Source organism: Vipera berus, assembly GCF_964194415.1.
Source record: "Vipera berus genome assembly, chromosome: Z".
NCBI lineage: Eukaryota > Metazoa > Chordata > Lepidosauria > Squamata > Viperidae > Vipera > Vipera berus.
Window position 1 is genome coordinate 132,319,144 of NC_138205.1, and position 6,023 is coordinate 132,325,166.

Consider the following 6,023-nt stretch of genomic DNA (forward strand, 5'->3'; position numbering starts at 1 on the left):
AGGAAGGACGAACTGTGGGGACCCTGGCTGTTGTCCAAGCTGGGTGGTTTTCTTGCAGACGTCTCATGACCCAACTAGGTGACATCCTCAGTGTTAGGAGGGAGAAGGGGTTGCAGAGAGGAGGAGGAGGAGGAGGAGGAAGAGGAGGAGGAGGAGGAGGAGGAGGAGGAGGAGGAGGAGGAGGAAGGACTGTGTGGACCCTGGCTGTTGTCCAAGCTGGGGGGTTTCCTTGCAGACGTCTCATGACCCAACTAGGTGACATCCTCAGTGCTAGGAGGGAGAAGGGGTTGCAGAGAGGAGGAGGAGGAGGAGGAGGAGGAGGAAGAGGAGGAGGAGGAGGAGGAGGAGGAGGAGGAGGAGGAGGAGGAGGAGGAGGAGGAGGAAAGACTGTGTGGACCCTGGCTGTTGTCCAAGCTAGGGGGTTTCCTTGCAGACGTCTCATGACCCAACTAGGTGACATCCTCAGTGCTAGGAGGGAGAAGGGGTTGCAGAGAGGAGGAGGAGGAGGAGGAGGAAGAGGAGGAGGAGGAGGAGGAGGAGGAGGAGGAGGAGGAGGAGGAGGAAGGACTGTGTGGACCCTGGCTGTTGTCCAAGCTGGGGGGTTTCCTTGCAGACGTCTCATGACCCAACTAGGTGACATCCTCAGTGCTAGGAGGAAGAGGGGGTTGCAGAGAGGAGGAGGAGGAGGAGGAGGAGGAGGAGGAGGAGGAAGAGGAGGAGGAGGAGGAGGAGGAGGAGGAGGAGGGAGGACTGTGGGGATCTTGGGTGCTCTCCGAGCTGGGTGATTTTTCTTGCAGACGTCTCATGACCCAACTAGGTGACATCCTCAATGCTAGGAGGAAGAGGGGGTTGCAGAGAGAGGGAGGAGGAGAAGGAGGAGGAAGGAAGGAAGGAAGGAAGGAAGGAAGGAAGGAAGGAAGGAAGGAAGGAAGGAAGGAAGGAAGGAAGGACTGTGTGGACCCTCGCTGCTGTCCAAGCTGGGTGGTTTTCTTGCAGACGTCTCATGACCCAACTAGGTGACATCCTCAGTGCTAGGAGGAAGAGGGGGTTGCAGAGAGGGGGAGGAAGGAAGGAAGGAAGGAAGGAAGGAAGGAAGGAAGGAAGGAAGGAAGGAAGGAAGGAAGGACTGTGGGGACCCTCGCTGCTGTCCAAGCTTGGTGGTTTCCTTGCAGACGTCTCATGACCCAACTAGGTGACATCCTCAGTGCTAGGAGGAAGAGGGGGTGGCAGAGAGAGGGAGGAGGAGAAGGAGGAGGAAGGAAGGAAGGAAGGAAGGAAGGAAGGAAGGAAGGAAGGAAGGAAGGAAGGAAGGAAGGACGGACTGTGTGGACCCTCGCTGCTGTCCAAGCTGGGTGGTTTTCTTGCAGACGTCTCATGACCCAACTAGGTGACATCCTCAGTGCTAGGAGGAAGAGGGGGTGGCAGAGAGAGGGAGGAGGAGGAGGAAGGAAGTAAGGAAGGAAGGAAGGAAGGAAGGAAGGAAGGAAGGAAGGAAGGAAGGAAGGAAGGAAGGAAGGAAGGAAGGAAGGACTGTGTGGACCCTCGCTGCTGTCCAAGCTGGGTGGTTTTCTTGCAGACGTCTCATGACCCAACTAGGTGACATCCTCAGTGCTAGGAGGAAGAGTGGGTTGCAGAGAGGGGGAGGAAGGAAGGAAGGAAGGAAGGAAGGAAGGAAGGAAGGAAGGAAGGAAGGAAGGAAGGAAGGAAGGACTGTGTGGACCCTCGCTGCTGTCCAAGCTGGGTGGTTTTCTTGCAGACGTCTCATGACCCAACTAGGTGACATCCTCAGTGCTAGGAGGAAGAGGGGGTTGCAGAGAGGGGGAGGAAGGAAGGAAGGAAGGAAGGAAGGAAGGAAGGAAGGAAGGAAGGAAGGAAGGACGGACTGTGTGGACCCTCGCTGCTGTCCAAGCTGGGTGGTTTTCTTGCAGACGTCTCATGACCCAACTAGGTGACATCCTCAGTGCTAGGAGGGAGAAGGGGTTGCAGAGAGGGGGAGGAGGAGGAAGGAAGGAAGGAAGGAAGGAAGGAAGGAAGGAAGGACGGACTGTGTGGACCCTCGCTGCTGTCCAAGCTGGGTGGTTTCCTTGCAGACGTCTCATGACCCAACTAGGTGACATCCTCAGTGCTAGGAGGAAGAGGGGGTGGCAGAGAGAGGGAGGAGGAGGAGGAAGGAAGGAAGGAAGGAAGGAAGGAAGGAAGGAAGGAAGGAAGGAAGGAAGGAAGGAAGGAAGGAAGGAAGGAAGGAAGGAAGGAAGGACTGTGTGGACCCTCGCTGCTGTCCAAGCTGGGTGGTTTCCTTGCAGACGTCTCATGACCCAACTAGGTGACATCCTCAGTGCTAGGAGGAAGAGGGGGTGGCAGAGAGAGGGAGGAGGAGGAGGAAGGAAGGAAGGAAGGAAGGAAGGAAGGAAGGAAGGAAGGAAGGAAGGACTGTGTGGACCCTCGCTGCTGTCCAAGCTGGGTGGTTTCCTTGCAGACGTCTCATGACCCAACTAGGTGACATCCTCAGTGCTAGGAGGGAGAAGGGGTTGCAGAGAGGGGGAGGATGAGGAAGGAAGGAAGGAAGGAAGGAAGGAAGGAAGGAAGGAAGGAAGGAAGGAAGGAAGGAAGGAAGGAAGGACTGTGGGGATCCTCGCTGCTGTCCAAGCTGGGTGGTTTCCTTGCAGACGTCTCATGACCCAACTAGGTGACATCCTCAGTGCTAGGAGGGAGAAGGGGTTGCAGAGAGGGGGAGGATGAGGAAGGAAGGAAGGAAGGAAGGAAGGAAGGAAGGAAGGAAGGACGGACTGTGTGGACCCTCGCTGCTGTCCAAGCTGGGTGGTTTACTTGCAGACGTCTCATGACCCAACTAGGTGACATCCTCAGTGTTAGGAGGGAGAAGGGGTTGCAGACAGGGGGAGGAGGAGGAGGAAGGAAGGAAGGAAGGAAGGAAGGAAGGAAGGAAGGAAGGAAGGAAGGACTGTGGGGACCCTCGCTGCTGTCCAAGCTGGGTGGTTTCCTTGCAGACGTCTCATGACCCAACTAGGTGACATCCTCAGTGCTAGGAGGAAGAGGGGGTGGCAGAGAGAGGGAGGAGGAGGAGGAAGGAAGGAAGGAAGGAAGGAAGGAAGGAAGGAAGGAAGGAAGGAAGGAAGGAAGGACTGTGTGGACCCTCGCTGCTGTCCAAGCTGGGTGGTTTCCTTGCAGACGTCTCATGACCCTACTAGGTGACATCCTCAGTGTTAGGAGGAAGAGGGGGTTGCAGAGAGAGGGAGGAGGAGAAGGAGGAGGAAGGAAGGAAGGAAGGAAGGAAGGAAGGAAGGAAGGAAGGAAGGAAGGAAGGAAGGAAGGAAGGAAGGAAGGAAGGAAGGAAGGACTGTGGGGATCCTCGTTGCTGTCCAAGCTGGGTGGTTGTCTTGCAGACGTCTCATGACCCAACTAGGTGACATCCTCAGTGCTAGGAGGGAGAAGGGGTTGCAGAGAGGGGAAGGATGAGGAAGGAAGGAAGGAAGGAAGGAAGGAAGGAAGGAAGGAAGGAAGGACTGTGGGGATCCTCGCTGCTGTCCAAGCTGGGTGGTTTCCTTGCAGACGTCTCATGACCCAACTAGGTGACATCCTCAGTGCTAGGAGGGAGAAGGGGTTGCAGAGAGGGGGAGGAGGAGGAAGGAAGGAAGGAAGGAAGGAAGGAAGGAAGGAAGGAAGGAAGGAAGGAAGGAAGGACGGACTGTGTGGACCCTCGCTGCTGTCCAAGCTGGGTGGTTTCCTTGCAGACGTCTCATGACCCAACTAGGTGACATCCTCAGTGCTAGGAGGAAGAGGGGGTGGCAGAGAGAGGGAGGAGGAGGAGGAAGGAAGGAAGGAAGGAAGGAAGGAAGGAAGGAAGGAAGGAAGGAAGGAAGGAAGGAAGGAAGGACTGTGTGGACCCTCGCTGCTGTCCAAGCAGGGTGGTTTCCTTGCAGACGTCTCATGACCCAACTAGGTGACATCCTCAGTGTTAGGAGGGAGAAGGGGTTGCAGACAGGGGGAGGAGGAGGAGGAAGGAAGGAAGGAAGGAAGGAAGGAAGGAAGGAAGGAAGGAAGGAAGGAAGGAAGGACTGTGTGGACCCTCGCTGCTGTCCAAGCTGGGTGGTTTCCTTGCAGACGTCTCATGACCCAACTAGGTGACATCCTCAGTGTTAGGAGGGAGAAGGGGTTGCAGACAGGGGGAGGAGGAGGAGGAAGCAAGGAAGGAAGGAAGGAAGGAAGGAAGGAAGGAAGGAAGGAAGGAAGGAAGGAAGGAAGGAAGGAAGGACGGACTGTGTGGACCCTCGCTGCTGTCCAAGCTGGGTGGTTTCCTTGCAGACGTCTCATGACCCAACTAGGTGACATCCTCAGTGTTAGGAGGGAGAAGGGGTTGCAGACAGGGGGAGGAGGAGGAGGAAGGAAGGAAGGAAGGAAGGAAGGAAGGAAGGAAGGAAGGAAGGAAGGAAGGAAGGAAGGAAGGACTGTGGGGACCCTCGCTGCTGTCCAAGCTGGGTGGTTTCCTTGCAGACGTCTCATGACCCAACTAGGTGACATCCTCAGTGCTAGGAGGAAGAGGGGGTGGCAGAGAGAGGGAGGAGGAGGAGGAAGGAAGGAAGGAAGGAAGGAAGGAAGGAAGGAAGGAAGGAAGGAAGGAAGGAAGGAAGGACTGTGTGGACCCTCGCTGCTGTCCAAGCTGGGTGGTTTCCTTGCAGACGTCTCATGACCCAACTAGGTGACATCCTCAGTGTTAGGAGGGAGAAGGGGTTGCAGAGAGAGGGAGGAGGAGGAGGAGGAAGGAAGGAAGGAAGGAAGGAAGGAAGGAAGGAAGGAAGGAAGGAAGGAAGGAAGGACTGTGGGGACCCTCGCTGCTGTCCAAGCTGGGTGGTTTCCTTGCAGACGTCTCATGACCCAACTAGGTGACATCCTCAGTGTTAGGAGGGAGAAGGGGTTGCAGACAGGGGGAGGAGGAGGAGGAGGAAGGAAGGAAGGAAGGAAGGAAGGAAGGAAGGAAGGAAGGAAGGAAGGAAGGAAGGAAGGAAGGACTGTGGGGACCCTCGCTGCTGTCCAAGCTGGGTGGTTTCCTTGCAGACGTCTCATGACCCAACTAGGTGACATCCTCAGTGCTAGGAGGAAGAGGGGGTGGCAGAGAGAGGGAGGAGGAGGAGGAAGGAAGGAAGGAAGGAAGGAAGGAAGGAAGGAAGGAAGGAAGGAAGGAAGGAAGGACTGTGTGGACCCTCGCTGCTGTCCAAGCTGGGTGGTTTCCTTGCAGACGTCTCATGACCCAACTAGGTGACATCCTCAGTGTTAGGAGGGAGAAGGGGTTGCAGACAGGGGGAGGAGGAGGAGGAGGAAGGAAGGAAGGAAGGAAGGAAGGAAGGAAGGAAGGAAGGAAGGAAGGAAGGAAGGAAGGAAGGACTGTGGGGACCCTCGCTGCTGTCCAAGCTGGGTGGTTTCCTTCCAGACGTCTCATGACCCAACTAGGTGACATCCTCAGTGCTAGGAGGAAGAGGGGGTTGCAGAGAGAGGGAGGAGGAGAAGGAGGAGGAAGGAAGGAAGGAAGGAAGGAAGGAAGGAAGGAAGGAAGGAAGGAAGGAAGGAAGGACTGTGGGGATCCTCGCTGCTGTCCAAGCTGGGTGGTTTCCTTGCAGACGTCTCATGACCCTACTAGGTGACATCCTCAGTGTTAGGAGGAAGAGAGGTTGCAGAGAGAGGGAGGAGGAGAAGGAGGAGGAAGGAAGGAAGGAAGGAAGGAAGGAAGGAAGGAAGGAAGGAAGGAAGGAAGGAAGGAAGGAAGGACTGTGGGGATCCTCGTTGCTGTCCAAGCTGGGTGGTTGTCTTGCAGACGTCTCATGACCCAACTAGGTGACATCCTCAGTGCTAGGAGGGAGAAGGGGTTGCAGAGAGGGGGAGGATGAGGAAGGAAGGAAGGAAGGAAGGAAGGAAGGAAGGAAGGAAGGAAGGAAGGAAGGAAGGAAGGAAGGACTGTGGGGATCCTCGCTGCTGTCCAAGCTGGGTGGTTTCCTTGCAGACGTCTCATGACC